Genomic DNA, 15,082 nt, shown 5'->3' on the forward strand with positions numbered 1-15,082 from the left:
GACGGGTTCGAATCCCCAGCCTGGGCCCGCCAAACAACAATGATGGCTGCAACCAAAAAATGGCCAGGCGTTGTGGTGGGCGCCTGTGGTCCCAGCTACTTGGGAGGCTGAGACAGGAGACTCGCTTGAGCCCAGGAGTTGGAGGTTGCTGTGAGCGTGATGCCATGGCACTCTACCCAGGGGGATAGCTTGAGGCTCTGTCTCAAAAAAAAAAAAAAAGAGAGAGACCTCATGTCTACTAAAATAAATAAATATATATGTGTGTGTGTGTGTGTGTGTGTGTGTATGTGTGTATTATCCAGGCCTTCTGGTGGATGCCTGTAGTCCTAGCTACTAGAAAAGCTGGAGCAGAATCACTTGACCCAGGAGCTGGAGGTTGCAGGGAGCTAGGCTGATGCCACAGAATTCTAGCCTGAGGCAAAAGAATTGAGCCACTGTCTCAAAAAGGAACAAAAAAGAAAATTTGGTGGAAAACAATCTGATTTAGGAAACAGAAAAGAAATTCAAAAGAGCAGTATGTATTATTAGATTTTATCTGATATGTTAGCTTAACTAGGGTAGTTCTAGGTAGTTGAATTTATGAGGAATTGATGGGCCTATTTTTTTCAAGAACCCTAATTATTGCCAAAAGAAGAGACTAGAAAGAGGGGAAAAAAAAAAGCAAAAGAGCAATAAAGGACACTTGGGATGCCAAAGGGAGCAGAGGTGATTTTTTCCTGGAACTATATGACACAGATGAGATGAGACTGATTTTTTTTCCTTTTTACCTTTTATTTGAATGCTAAATTATAGAGTTCATGTTACTAAGTGACAATCTAGTTGGTTTCTTTCCATGATAACACTGAATTATAGGTTATTATTTATGTTATTTATATTTTAGATCTTACAAATTTGGGGTAGTCAAGTGACTGTGCTTCAAAAAAAGAATTATGGGCTTACATTTTACCGTAGTTTTCCATTAACTATTAAGAAGCAAGTCCATATTGTGTGAGAGTAAATCCAAGAATATACAAAGAAATATTTTGGCTGAAGAGAATATCTGTGGCAGAGACAAATATTCTAGAAGATTGGAAAATACTTTTTTATGGTTCTGAAATAGAAAAATGCAGAGGAACTCCATGCTTTGTTTCACAAAACAAAACTAAAGAAATTCAATGCAGTATGTGCTTGGACATACCTTGTGATTTATTTTTTCTGTTCTCATTTATGTACTTTTACTTCTTAAATTCACCTTAAGAACGGTATGATTTCTTAAGTAGGAAAGAGCAAACCTTTGTTCATTTTCTAGGCAATAAATTAGGAAACATTAAAAACAAATTTGTGATCTTATCCTGATCTCAACATACATTTCAAACATATTTAGTCTGCTATGTAAAGTTTCAGCATTCTAGGCAAAGAAAAGAATAGAAATAAAAATTGAAAATAAGAGAAAAATTAATATTTCAGATCTCAGCTACTAAAAGAAAGCAGAATGGTTTGTTCATGGGTTGGTGATGTACAAAGAGCAAAATAACATTTTGAAAAATCTTAAATGTGGCTCGGCACCTGTGGCTCAGGCAGCTAAGGCGCCAGCCACATACACCTAAGGTGGCGGATTCAAATCCCCAGCCCGGACCCGCCAAACAATGATGGCTGCAACCAAAAAATAAATGGCCGGGCGTTGTGGCGGGCGCCTGTGGTCCCAGCTACTTGGGAGGCTGAGGCAGGAGACTCGCTTGAGCCCAGGAGTTGGAGGTTGCTGTGAGCTGTGATGCCATGGCACTCTACCCAGGGGGACAGCTTGAGGCTCCGTCTCAAAAAAAAAAAAAAAAAAAAGAAAAAGAAAAATCTTAAATGTAACCTTGGCAGCTGTGACTTGCCTTTTCTATTTTCAACTATTTGTATGTATAGGGAGGGGCGGAATTGATGTCATCTCTTCAATGAGCTATCCCGTAATATTTGAAATGGATGTTTCCTTGAAGGCTGACTGGTACGGATTCTAACCGTGGTAAATTAAGAAAGCCACTAAGAATAAAGATTTAAACTGCGGTGATGCAAATGAGGCAGCAGTACCGTAGTTGTCCAGGGAATGGAAAAATCACATGAGCAGGGACAGAAATGGTTTTGGTCATCTTCAAAATTTTTAATAAATGCCTGATTAGATTTTTCATTTTATTACTCTTTTAACAGGAAATTATTTCAACTAGGATTTAAGCTAAAAGAAATACTTTTGAACTTCTGATATCAAGAATAAACTAGATAAAAAGTAACACAATTATTTCCAGCAAAGAGAAACCAAGAACAGAAAGTTATAAATTAGGTTTTCTTCAGTTCAATAGTGAGGAACTTTCTTTTTTCTTCCATGATTATGCAGCCAACTTATTTCAAAAGGCCATTTAAAAGCAAGATTGGATTTTTGGAAGAACAGAAATATCCGTAGCAGTCTATGATCTTAAATGACCAACTAAAGCAGAGAAAAGAACACGGAGTAAATCATTCAATTTCAGTTCTAGTACCACATTCATATTGCCCAAGCTGAAATTTTTAGCTAATATTCTCTGCCTACAACTGTTCAACAGACTCTGCTGTTCTGACTCTGCTTCCAGTCCTGTAAATACTTGTGCTTGTTGTTATGTTTTTTTTTTTATTTTTATATTATTTATAATTATAACACAGGGTACTATATGCATAACACATATTTAACTCTTTTAATAGAAAATATTAATAAATACTAGATTTTCAGACCTTCATACATCTATATACACTCATATATAAACACATATCAGAGAAGAATCATATATTTAATTATAGAAGAACTAGGGGTGAAATGTTACCCAATCCCTTGCCACATTCTTGATATTAGAAACTAGGTATTGATTTTAGAAGATTAATAAGAAAGGAGTTTTACGTGAAGGAACATTTCAAAATGATGTATCACTGATACAATCCTGTATCAGTTTCCTTCCAAACTACCTTTACAGTGTTCAGTGTGAGTGATGGGGAGGAATGAGCAGTTGCCAGGATTCTTTTTTGCTAAGTAAAAATACAGAGAACATTATTACAATGTGTCAGATAGTAAGATTTCCCCAGATGATTTCTCGTGGGAATGATTCTAACATAAAGTGAGTTCTTGTGAAATAAGGTTGAGGTGGGATAATGGGTGAGACCTGAAGTTGTACCTAAATGGTGTCAACAATGAACAGAAGGCAAATTTGGAACTTCAGGCTGGTATATTATAGGTGGTTTTCCTGAAGAAAGCAAAGAAAAATTTCTACTTTTTAGGAAAATCTTTGACACTTTTGTGTTTGGAAAAATAGAATGCGGTGAGAACACCTTGATGGGAAATCGAAGCAGAATGTGATGCTCATAAGGTCCAGAGGGCATGCACTGGGAAGCTGGATTTCATTCGGGAGAAGCGTTCGTGTAGTTAAAAGGCAATAAGAATATTCAGTTTTAAAAAATCATCACAGCAGCATTATTCATAATATCCTCAAACTGTGGACAATCCAGATGTCCTTTAATGGATAAACGACTGGTATGTCAATACCATAGCCTATTATTTAGCAATAAAAATAAAACAATGCTGACTATCTCCAAAACTATGCTGAATGAAAAATGGTGAGTTATTACATGGTTTATAATTTCATTTGAAAATTTTTGTACCGACAAAAATGTTACAGCAATAGAGGACAGATTAGTCATTTCCAGGACTATAGGGTGTGGGTCTTGTCATTCTATCAGGGAAGGGAGTAGGGCTGTAAAAGGCAACAGGAGTGATGCTGTGGAGATGGGACTGTTCTGCGTCTTTGGGTGTCAAAGTCATAATTGCACAGCAGTTTTGTAACATGTTACCAGTGGGGGATAGACTGTTCAAGTATCTCTTCATTAATTTTATTAATTATTTTTTCCCAATGATTTACTATTCATTTATTCATTTTTAGTTCAGAATATTATAAGGTACATATGTTTTGGTTGTATAATTTGCTTTTGTACAGCTTGAGTCAAAACTCTAACTGTGCTCTTCACCCAGATCATGTGCATTATACTTGTTAAATGTGAATTTACCCATCACCTCCTCTCCTCACCTTTTGATATCTGACGAGTTTCAATTTCATATGTACCCATAAGTGTTGATCAATTAGTTCCAAGTTAGTATTAAGTGCATGGGGTGTTTGATTTTTCATTTTTGTGATAATTCACTTAGAAGAAGTATCGCAAGTTCCATCCAGGTTGTTACCAAAGATGCCAGACCACCAATTTTTATTTTGTTTATGGCTGAGTAGTACTCCATGATATGCGTATACCACATTTTATTAGTACACTCTTGCATTGGTGGGCACTTGGGTTGTTTCCAAATCTTTGCAATTGTGAATTGTGTTGCTATAAACAAGTGTTTTTTCTTTTATAAAATGTCTCTTTTACCTTGGGGTAAATAGCTAGCAGTGGCATTACTGGATCCAGTGATAGGTCCAGTTTTAGTTCTTTGAGGTATTTCCGTTCTACTTTCCATAGATGTTGGACTACTTTGCTGTCCCACCAACAGTATGCCAGAGTTCATTTCTCTGCCTTCATACCAGCATCTGTTATTTTGAGATTTTTCTGATAAGGTTGATTCCTGTTGGAGTTAGGTGATACCCTTTGTGGCTTTGAATTGCATTTCCCTGATGATTAGAGAGGCGCTGGGTGTCTTTTCTTGTATTTGTTGACCATAAGTATATCTTCATTGGAAAAGTTTCTGTTTATATCTTTTGCCCACTTTTTGAGATTTTTTTTCTTGGACATTTGCTTGAAAGTTCTTTGAGTTTTCTGCTTATCAGGCCTTTATTGGAACTGTCCCATGCAAATATTTTCTCCAATTTTGTAGGTTTTCTATTTGCTCTATTGATTGTGCCCTTGGCTGTGAAGAAGCTTTTTAATTTTGTTAGATATCATTTATTTATTTTTGTTGGTTGAATAATTTCTTTTGAGACCTTCTTTATAAATTCTTTCTCTAGGCCAATATCTATAAGAGTTTTCCATCATTTTCTTTGAGAATTCTTATAGTTTCATTTCTTCCATTGAGGTCTGCCATCTGTCTTGAATTATTGTTTGTGAATGTAAGAAGTGCAAACATTGTTTCAGTCTTCTATGTGTGGCTGTCTAATTTTCTCAGCACCATTTATTGAATTGGAATTCTTTATCCCAGTGTATGTTTTTGTCTGCTTTGTCAAAGATCAGATGGCGATATGAGAATGGTTTTTATATCTGGGTTCTCTTTTTTTATCCATAGGTCTGTATCTCTGTTTTGTGACAGTACTGTACTGTTTTGGTCATTGTAACCTGTGTAATAGCATGAAGTCCAGTAAAGTGATGTCTCCTGATTTGACATTATTGCATAAAGTTGCATTGCCTATTCTGGGTCTTTTCTGGTTCTATATGAAGCATTGATCTATTTCTTCTAAATCTGAAAATAAATGGAGTTGGTGTTTTAATGGTGATTGCACTGAATCTGTAAAGAATTTTGGGTGGTATAGACGTTTTAGTAATGTTGACTCTGATGATCTATAAGCGTGATAGTTTTTTTCTGTCTGTTTATATCCTCTGCAATTTCTTTCCTCAATATTTTGTAGTTCTCCATGGAGGACTTTCACCTCCTTTGTTAAATACACCCCTAGCCATTTTATTTTCTTTGTTACTATTTTGAAAGGCTGTGCCTTTGATTTGATTGTCAGTGACTGTCGTTGACATATGTGAAAACTACTGAATAATATATATTGAATTTTTAAGCTTAGACTTTGCTAGATTTATTTATCAATAGGAATATTTTGGTTGAATCTTTTGGGGGTTTGAGGCATTAGATTACATCATCACTAAAGAGTGATAATTTGACCTGTTCTTTCCCCCTTTATACCCTGATTCCCTTCTCTCGTCTGCTTGCTCTGCTGGGACTTACAACACTATGTTGAATAGAAATGGTGATAGTAAGCATCCTTGCCTGGTTCTAGTTCTAAGCAAGAATGCTTTCAATTTTTACCCATTCAATATGATATTGACTATGTATTTATCATATACAGTTTTTAAATTTTTGAGGTATGTTCTAGCTATGCTTATTTTGAGAATCATCCTTATCATAAAGGGGTGCTGAATTGTGTCAATGCTCCTTTGCATGTATAAAGAGTGTCACGTGGAGGGGGGTTGCCTTTATTTATGTGGCAACTTACATTTATGTATTTGCATACGTTCAAGCATCCTTGCATCTCTGGGATGAAGCTTACTTAGTCATGGTGAATTATTTTTTGGTTGTGCAGCCGAACTAGGTTTTCTAACATTTTCTTTAGAATTTTTGCACATACGTTTACGAGAGATGTTCGTCTCTATTTTTCTTTTTTGTTGTGTTAGGGGCTTTGCTAAGCCTCAGTGAGGCTCAGAGATTGCTTATCTGTTATCTGGCTGCTAGGGGAGCTGCTATTAAGGAGTTCAGCGCGGTCTCTCCCAGCCAGGACGGCTATCTCTGGGCCAGGGGACCTGTCTGTATGATTGAAAAGTCTCAAGCCAGGCCCTTTCAATCCTTCTCCACTCACCCTGGCCCTGTTACCCTGTGGGCTGGGTAAGCATCCTCCCCATTTTCTCCCTGGAATTCTGCAGTCCTCTCCCCTCAGATCAGTCTATGTACATTCTTTGCTGCCAGAATCCAGAATTCAGGTCTGTGTGTCCAGCTGGCTGGTGTCTCTGCTCCCAGTGGCAGCGCAGCCAGGGACACGCCCCTGCCACAAGAAACAAATCTCTGGCGCAGAGCAATGTCATGGTTATAGGGGGGCGCGGGTGGGGAGAGGGGACAGCCTTGGCTCTTGTGTCTGGGGGACACCAGCTTGGCCTGCCTGTCTAAGCCATCAGCAGGGTGATCCCCCCAAACAAACGCTGGTGTCAAGGGAGGCCTCTCAGAACTGAGCGCTCTCGTCGTGGCTACGAGGAAGAGGGTGGGCACGGTTACAAGCCCGCTGGAGCCAAAATCGCTTTACGTGATGCCAAGAATGGGGGAAACGCAGAGTAGGAAAGAAGCAAGGAAGGGTCTGGGAGCTGCAGGAAGTCCAGCGCTCGGGTCCCTCGTGGCGCTCTCCCAGGGCTGAGAGTTTTTTGGGCCACATCTTTCTTGCTGGAGGCGCCCAAGTGGAGGGAGGGGACCTCCCTTTAACCATTTCTGGATTCCGTCTACCCAGCTGCCGTCCTCTCCTTTCTTCCTTCCTCTTTCTCCTATTCACGCCCTTCTCGGTGGGGTCCAGATCTCTCTGTTGTCTCTGGAATCTACACCCCAGTCAAGCTTCCACGCTCCAGCTGGGACAATCTGGCAATAAGAACATTCTTAGCGTAGTGTTTATAGAATTTTATATTGTCCTGTAATAAAGACAGTATTAATACATTATTGAGGAGAATAAGGAAAAAACTGATTTGGGGAGCAGTGTAGCTTAATAAGAAAATCTACTGTCAGAGGTTCAGATTTCAGCTCTGCTCCTTAACTAACCCTGTGGTCTTTGCCCACTTTGCTGAGCCTAAGTGTCCCCTGTGAAGTGAAGCTATTAATGTTAGTAGGGTCTGGGGGCATTTGGAAGAGGGAGAATTGATTACAAAGGATGAAATCCCAAATGATATCATGAGACTTGGAGGAAGCATGCTCTGGAAGGAGGAGAGAGGATGGAAGTCAGCTTCAGAAGCAGGAAGAAGAGAAGCTTAATTATTCATTAGATGTGTGAGGAAGAAGTCTTTATTCTAGGATTAAAAAATTTAAGAGACCTCAGGGATAGTAACAGGCAGCTAAGAAAAATTTAAAGAAAAGAACAAAAAAGAAACAGAGAAGGGAATGAACTATTATATAGTTCACTTTCTCAGTAATGACTATAGCCAACAAGGCAACCCTTAAATTGCAGATATCTCTTCCTCCAATTATTGTTTAAGCTGCAGATTTAATTACAATACTTTGAATTACTTTGATGAATTAGTTTTAATGTAAGTTTCAGGGGTAATTATATTTAAAAAAAATATTATTGAAACTACTAAACTTATTCTGATCACAGAAAATAAATGAAAATTCAAAAATACTTGTTAATGTATTCATGGTCTACGTGTATATGACTTAATAATAAAAAAAATACTGGTTAAAAATCATTAAAGTGCTAGCTGATCAATATAATACAAAATGGAAAAATAATTCACATGTAATTTTATTCATCAAAATTGATGTAAAATTTTAATATAAGTTTAACCCATTAATCTAATGGAATAAAAATAATAACTCATATAGTCAATTGGATTTTGTTACAGACATATAGGGTGGTTGGAAATGGTTAATTTTATTTACACAATTTTTATATTGATGCATTAAAGGGGGATAAATATATTTATATAAAAGATTAGTCTGGAAGTTGATTGCACAGTAGCAATTTCTACTGAAAATTATGAAACCAATATATAGACAACTACAAGTCCAAAGGAAAGAAAAACAGTATAGTCTGGTGAAGAGGGGAAAAGGGGAAAGGGGAGGGAGGGCGATTGGCAGGGTCCCCACAATGTGCACAATGTCAGGGTGTCCAGCACGCCCCCGGGGTGAAGGGCTCAGGGTGTCCAGCACGCCCCCTGAGTGAAGGGCTCAGGGTGTCCAGCACGCCCCCTGAGTGAAGGGCTCAGGGTGTCCAGCACGCCCCCTGAGTGAAGGGCTCAGCTACAACTTTGTATCCTCATATCAATCTGAAGTTTTAAAAACTTAATTACCTAGAAATACAGCAAACTATTTAAGCATGATAAAGATCCATTTCTAAAACTTAAGAAAAATATCTTAATAAATAGTGAAATCTTAAGGTTGCTACCATAGAAAAAAGAAAGGCGTTTCCCTGTCACCATGATCATTCAATTCTGTTTTTTGACATTAACCTAACGAAATCATTCACTAAAATGAAGCAAATTCTTTCAACATACGAAGCTGGAGCAATTGGACATTTATAGGAAAAAAAAAAAAAAAAGAAAGAAAAGAAAAACATAAACAGCTTCCCATTTAGCCTCATGCCATGTACAGACATACATAAAAAGTATCTCAAAGAACCCGGTGAAGCATCGTTAGACTTGACAGCTAAAGCATGACTCAGAGAAAGAGAAATTGATAAACTTGACTTCCTCAACATTAGGAGCTTTTTCTCTGCAAAACTGTTTTTTGACAGGATGAAAAAAAAAACAGTTACAGGCTGGGAGAAAATATTTTAAATTCACATATCTGACAAAAAATTTGTATATGGAATAAAAAAAAAAAACTCTCCATACTCAGCAACTAAACAAACACACTAATGAAAATAACCCCTTTAGAATATAGGCGAAGGACATGCACAGACATTTTATTGAATGTTATCTGAAGATCACGGATAAACACATTAAAAGACACTTAGCCTCACTGGTTGTTAGCGAATATCAATTAAAACCCCAATGGGATATCACTATACAGATCCCAGAATACCTATTTTTTTTTTTGTAATTGACACCAAATGTCGCCAAGATTCAGAGAAACTGGATCATTTATACATTGCTAGTGGAATGTAAAATGGTACACCTACTCTAGAAAAGCAAATGGAACTGTTTAATAAAATTAAATACGTGCTTACATTTGATCCAACAACTGACTGCTTGGCGTTTATCTCTAAGAAAAGAACATTTATGCAAACACAAAAGCTCATAAACACATGTTTATAACTGCTTCACTCATACTAGCCCAAAACCAGAAATAACAACTCAAATGTCGTTCAGTAAGTGAGTGGCTAAAGAGTTGGTATGTGTGTATCCTGGAATATTACTCAGCATCAAAAGAAGTAGATTATTGATACACTTAACAGGTTGGATGTATCTCAAAGGAATTCTGCTGAGTAAAAAAAAAAAATCTCAAAAGATTATGTATTGGATGATTCCAATGATAAAGCATTCTTGGAGAATGGAGGAAGTGTGTGCTAAGGATTGGGGGCGGAAGCTGTGGCAATAGAAGGGTAACATAAGAGATCTCGGTGATGAAACTGTTCTTAACTGTGATGCTGGTCACATATGATGCACAGAATTAAAAACGCACATGTCAGTGAATACATGTAAATCTGTGAAATCTGGACAAATTTGATAGAGCTTATCAGTGTCAATATCCTTTTGTGATATTATTATGTATTTACGACTTGTCAGTCAGAGAAACGGAATGAAGGACATATAGGATCTCTCTGTAGTATTGCTTGCAACTGCCTGGAATTCTTCAATCACCTGGGGAAAAGTATATGTATAGTATAATAAGTTGGTGGAGCTTTGTACAAAAAGAAAATAAAAGAATCTTTTTAAAATGCAATATGCTTGAAGATACAGAAAAATAAAAATGTCTATTATCACTGGATTTTTTTGAGAAAATGTCTTGATATATAATCATTAACCTTATAGACACAATAATCATTAAGAATGAGAACAGGAAATTTTCTATTCATAACAAACTATTTGCATAGGGTGGCAAAAAAAGATGCACATTTTAAGAAAAGAAAAAACCATATTAAAATTATAATGTGCACTATATATCTATAACAAAACATGAATATAAGTCACATACATTTTTTGGCATCCTCTGTACATATAGTACATACACTCAGGATGGAATTTAAAGGGCAGGATAAAGGATATATACAAAAAAGGATAAAGTACAGGGTGGATGCAAAGTTTGTGTGCAATTAAAAATAGTTTAACATAGCAAATTGCACACAAACTTTATGGACACCCTGTATTATCAGAGTACATAAAATATGAGTGAAATCAGTAGTTCTGAATTAAAAGCCTCAATGTACAAAATATTTATTTTTTTGAACATTATTTTCACAGGTATTTATTTAAGAAGACCTAAGAATCAATACATTTTGGTCAGAAAAATAATAAATATAGGTGTTTGGATATGATCAGCAATTCCACTCCTGGGTATATATCCAAGAGAAATAAAAACACGTACAAATGAGCACAAACATTTGTAGTAATAACCATTCATAATAGTTCAAAGAGGGCAAAACCTCCAAAATATTTAAAGTTTTCCAATTTACTGTGTATGTAAAGTGTTATTTTAATAATATTTCGAAGTGAGTGAGTAGTAATGATTTCAAAGTTCACATGAAAGGATGCATGTTTAGGAATTAACAAAATGCAATTTTAAAAAGTATTTGAAAATAAGATGATTTGGTATGATACTTATCTTACAAGATTTTTTATATTAACATTCATCTTATAGATACTATAAACTAAGTATGTGGGACCCATTAGGAAAAAGACAAAATATTTTTAAAAGACAGGCAGATGCATGGATATACAGAATAGGGCACACTTTTTGAATTTATTAGGTAAGGATCATTTATTAGAATTTAGTAAGGATCATTTATTTAATAGATTATGTTAGCTTAAGCTCTCCCACTGGAATAAACAGATGCCTACCTCCCACCTTTGTCTATACAGCTGTTCTCAACCTGTGACTCGTGACCCCTTTGTAACAATGAAAATCCATTGCCACATTAGGAAGGTTGAGAACCACTGGTCTATAAAAATTCATTGGATCAAGAGATAAATGTTTATCAAATAGAGATGGTAAAATATGTGTATTTCTCTAAAAATTGAAAGGATTGGATTTAAAAAAGTGATGGTAAATTTACATCATCCAGATATTTTCAGGTTTGAAACTTAGCTATATCAAAACTAGTCTTATTGAGATGTCTTGAAGAATAAATATATTTCTGAAGTTCTCATAACATTAGTTTGCATGCTTCTGATTGTGATGGAAAATAAATTCTAGAATCACAGTTTCTTTGGTGTGTCAACAACAGGCATTCATCCTTTTATGAGAAAATGCTCTTCCTCCTTCTCGTGCCCTTGCCATTCTCTTCTTCTGCCCTTTGGAACCCGCTGACACCCCAGTCATACTACTTTTTGTTACTTTAATAAATTGCTTTCCAGGGAAATTTTAGAATCATAGCAAAATTGAGAGAAAGGTACAGAAATTTCCCATAAACTCTCCCTGCCTGGCCTCACACATGCATAGACTCCTCTCTTCTCAGCACCCCCCAGCAGGGCATGACCACGGATGAACCGACATAGATGCATCATTACCACCCAAGTGCACAGTTCAGAGACGGATTCACGCTTTGTATGCATTCCATAGGTCTAGACAGTTTTACAATGACAGTTACCACCATTGTAGTATCCTACAGAATATTTTCACTGCCCTGAAATATCCCCTGTGCTCACCTCTTCATCCCTCCCCCTGCAATTCCCTGGCAACCATTGATCCTTTTACTGTTTCCAGACTTTTTGATTTTTCAAAAATGCCGCATAGTTGGAATTAAACATTATGTAGCCTTTTCAGATCGGTTTATTTCACTTAGTATTATACATGTAAGTCTCACCCAGGCCTTTTCAAGGCTTCATAGCTCATTCTTCTTTATGCACTGAGTAACCTCTCTTGTCTGAGTGTACCACAATTTATCCATTCACCTACTAAAGAACTCCTTGGGTGATTCTAAATTTTGGCAATTATGAATAAAGCTGTTATGAACAGCTTTATACAACAGTTCTGTACAAGCGTTTTGTGTTCATAAGTCTTCAACTCCTTTGGGTACATTCCAAGAAGCACAGTTACTGGAATGCGAGCTACGAGTATGTTTAGTTTTCTAAGAAGCTGCCAAACTGGTCTTCAAAGTGACAGTAGGATTTTGCATTCTCATCAGCAATGAATGAGAGTCGGTCATTTCATTTGTAAGTGGAGCCTTCTTTGATTCCTTTTGCAAGATATTTCTCTTCCTTTTCCAAACTCATTTAGCAGTCTTTATTCTGAATCTGACATCTATCATAATCTTTGCTAAAGAAAGTGCAAATCCCTCAGGGGAGTGCAAAGATATGTCTCCTACACTTTACAATCCCTCATTGTTGCCTTGATGTTTTTAAAATGAATTAAGAAAGTTCAAATTTGAGTATGTCAGACTACCAGGCAAATGATTAAATGTGTATCATTGTCTAATAACGTTTTGTTTGAAAATCTATATATATTCACAGTATCTCATGCCAAGCTTGGGGTTAAACAATTTTCACTGTTTCTTTTATGATTTTTTTCAGTTATTTCTTGGCAGTCATTTTATGGGTTAAATACATGATTGATTTATGCAAAAGGGACTTGAAGTTATGGACTCTTAGCCCCAGCATTTTAGCTGCAAACAAACAAAAAAAAACTAAAAAGTTCTTTTTACAAATGAAGGTTGAACCTTTTAAAAATAAAATCTAATGAGGTTAGTATATATCCTTGACATTTTATTTTCAACCAGAGTGAAGGTCACAGCTGAAAGGTCACAAAGATAAATTTGTACGGCTAACAAACAATGCTATTATCCTGCAAAGAAAATGCAGTATTGCTCTCAATAGCTTGTTGCATCTAAAACGGGTGATCAAAACACCATGGTACTGGAACAAAAACAGAGAGGTAGATGTGTGGGACAGAATAGAGAACCAAGAGATGAACTTAGCTACTTACCATTATCTGCTCTTTGACAAGCCAATTAAAAACATTGAGTCAGGAAAAGATTCCCAATTTAACAAATGGTGCTGGGCTAACTGTCTGGCAACCTGTAGAAGACTGAAACTGGACCCAAACTAAGATAGACTCTCACTAGATTAAAGATTTAAACTTAAGACATGAAACTATAAAAATACTAGAAGGAAGTGTAGGGAAATACTTGAAGAAATCGGCCTGGGCGAATATTTTATGAGGAGGACACCCCAGGCAATTGAAGCAACATCAAAAATCCATTACTGGGATCTGATCAAATTAAAAAGCTTCTGCACAGTCAGGAACACAGTAAATAAAGTGTGGGTAGACAATCCTCAGAATGGGAGAAGATACTTGGAGGTTATGTCTCAGACAAAGGTTTAATAACCAGAATCCACAGAGAACTCAAACATATTACCAAGAAAAGAACAAGTGATCCCATCTCAGGGTGGGCAAGAGACTTGAAGAGAAACTTCTCTGAAGAAGACAGGTGCATGGCCTACAGATAAATGAAAAAAATACTCATCATCTTTAACCATCAGAGAAATGCAAATCAAAACTACTTTGAGATATCATCTAACTCCAGAAAGATTAGCCCATATCACAAAATCCCAAAACCAGAGATGATGGCGAGGATGTGGAGAAAAGGGAACACTTTTATGCTGCTGGTGGGATTGCAAACTAATATGTCCCTTTTGGAAAGTAATCTGGAGAATACTTAGAGAACTAAAAATAGACCCGCCATTTGATCCTACAATTCTTCTACTAGGTATATATCCAGAAGACCAAAAATCATACTACAACAAAGATATTTGTACCAGAATGTTTATTGCATCCCAATTCATAATTGCTAGGTCATGGAAGAAGCCCAAGTGCCCATCAACCCACAAATGGATCAATAAATTGTGGTATGTGTACACCATGGAATACTATGCAGCCATAAAGAAAGATGGAGACTTTACCTCCTTCATGTTTACATGGATGGAGCTGGAACATATTCTTCTTTGCAAAGTATCTCAAGAATGGAAGAAAAAGTATCCAATGTACTCAGCCTTACTATGAAACTAATTTATAGCTTTCATATGAAAGTTATAGCCCAATTCTAGCCCAAGAATAGGGAGAAAGGGGAGAGGGAGGGGAGGAGAGGGGGGAGGATGGGTGGAGGGAGGGTGACTGGTGGGAAAAAAAATGAAACAAGTATTTGGGATGCCAATTTTGGTCATCATCACACTTTGCTGTCATTTCATTTCTTAAATTTAAAATGTAAGAATGGGAGTACTCCTAGGTTTGCTAATATAAAATGTTGGCTTTTCATTCATATTCCAGCATTTTATTACTCGAACTTTACATGTAAGTCTTAAGTCTACTCGGTATTTGTTGCTTGGTAATTATGTGATGGAACTCGGTATTTATTCTGTTTATCTGCTGAAATTCCTTCTGAGTTCAGAAGTTTCATAATTTCTGTTTAGGTCCCTCCACTCTCCCATCTTTGGTTTTTACAACAAAGCTATAAATTTACCATTGAAAAGAATGTGTTCAAGTGAGTATGGAAAA

General features: G+C 36.6%; 1 protein-coding gene across 7 annotated transcripts in view; it reads left to right on the forward strand.

The window, feature by feature from the left end:
* DPP10 (dipeptidyl peptidase like 10) overlaps positions 1-15,082 on the forward strand; it is a 1,381,219-nt gene that overhangs the window by 856,249 nt on the left and 509,888 nt on the right. The window lies entirely within an intron of this gene.

This window comes from Otolemur garnettii, unplaced genomic scaffold (genome assembly GCF_000181295.1).
Source record: "Otolemur garnettii isolate 467f Iridium unplaced genomic scaffold, OtoGar3 scaffold00059, whole genome shotgun sequence".
Classification (NCBI taxonomy): domain Eukaryota; kingdom Metazoa; phylum Chordata; class Mammalia; order Primates; family Galagidae; genus Otolemur; species Otolemur garnettii.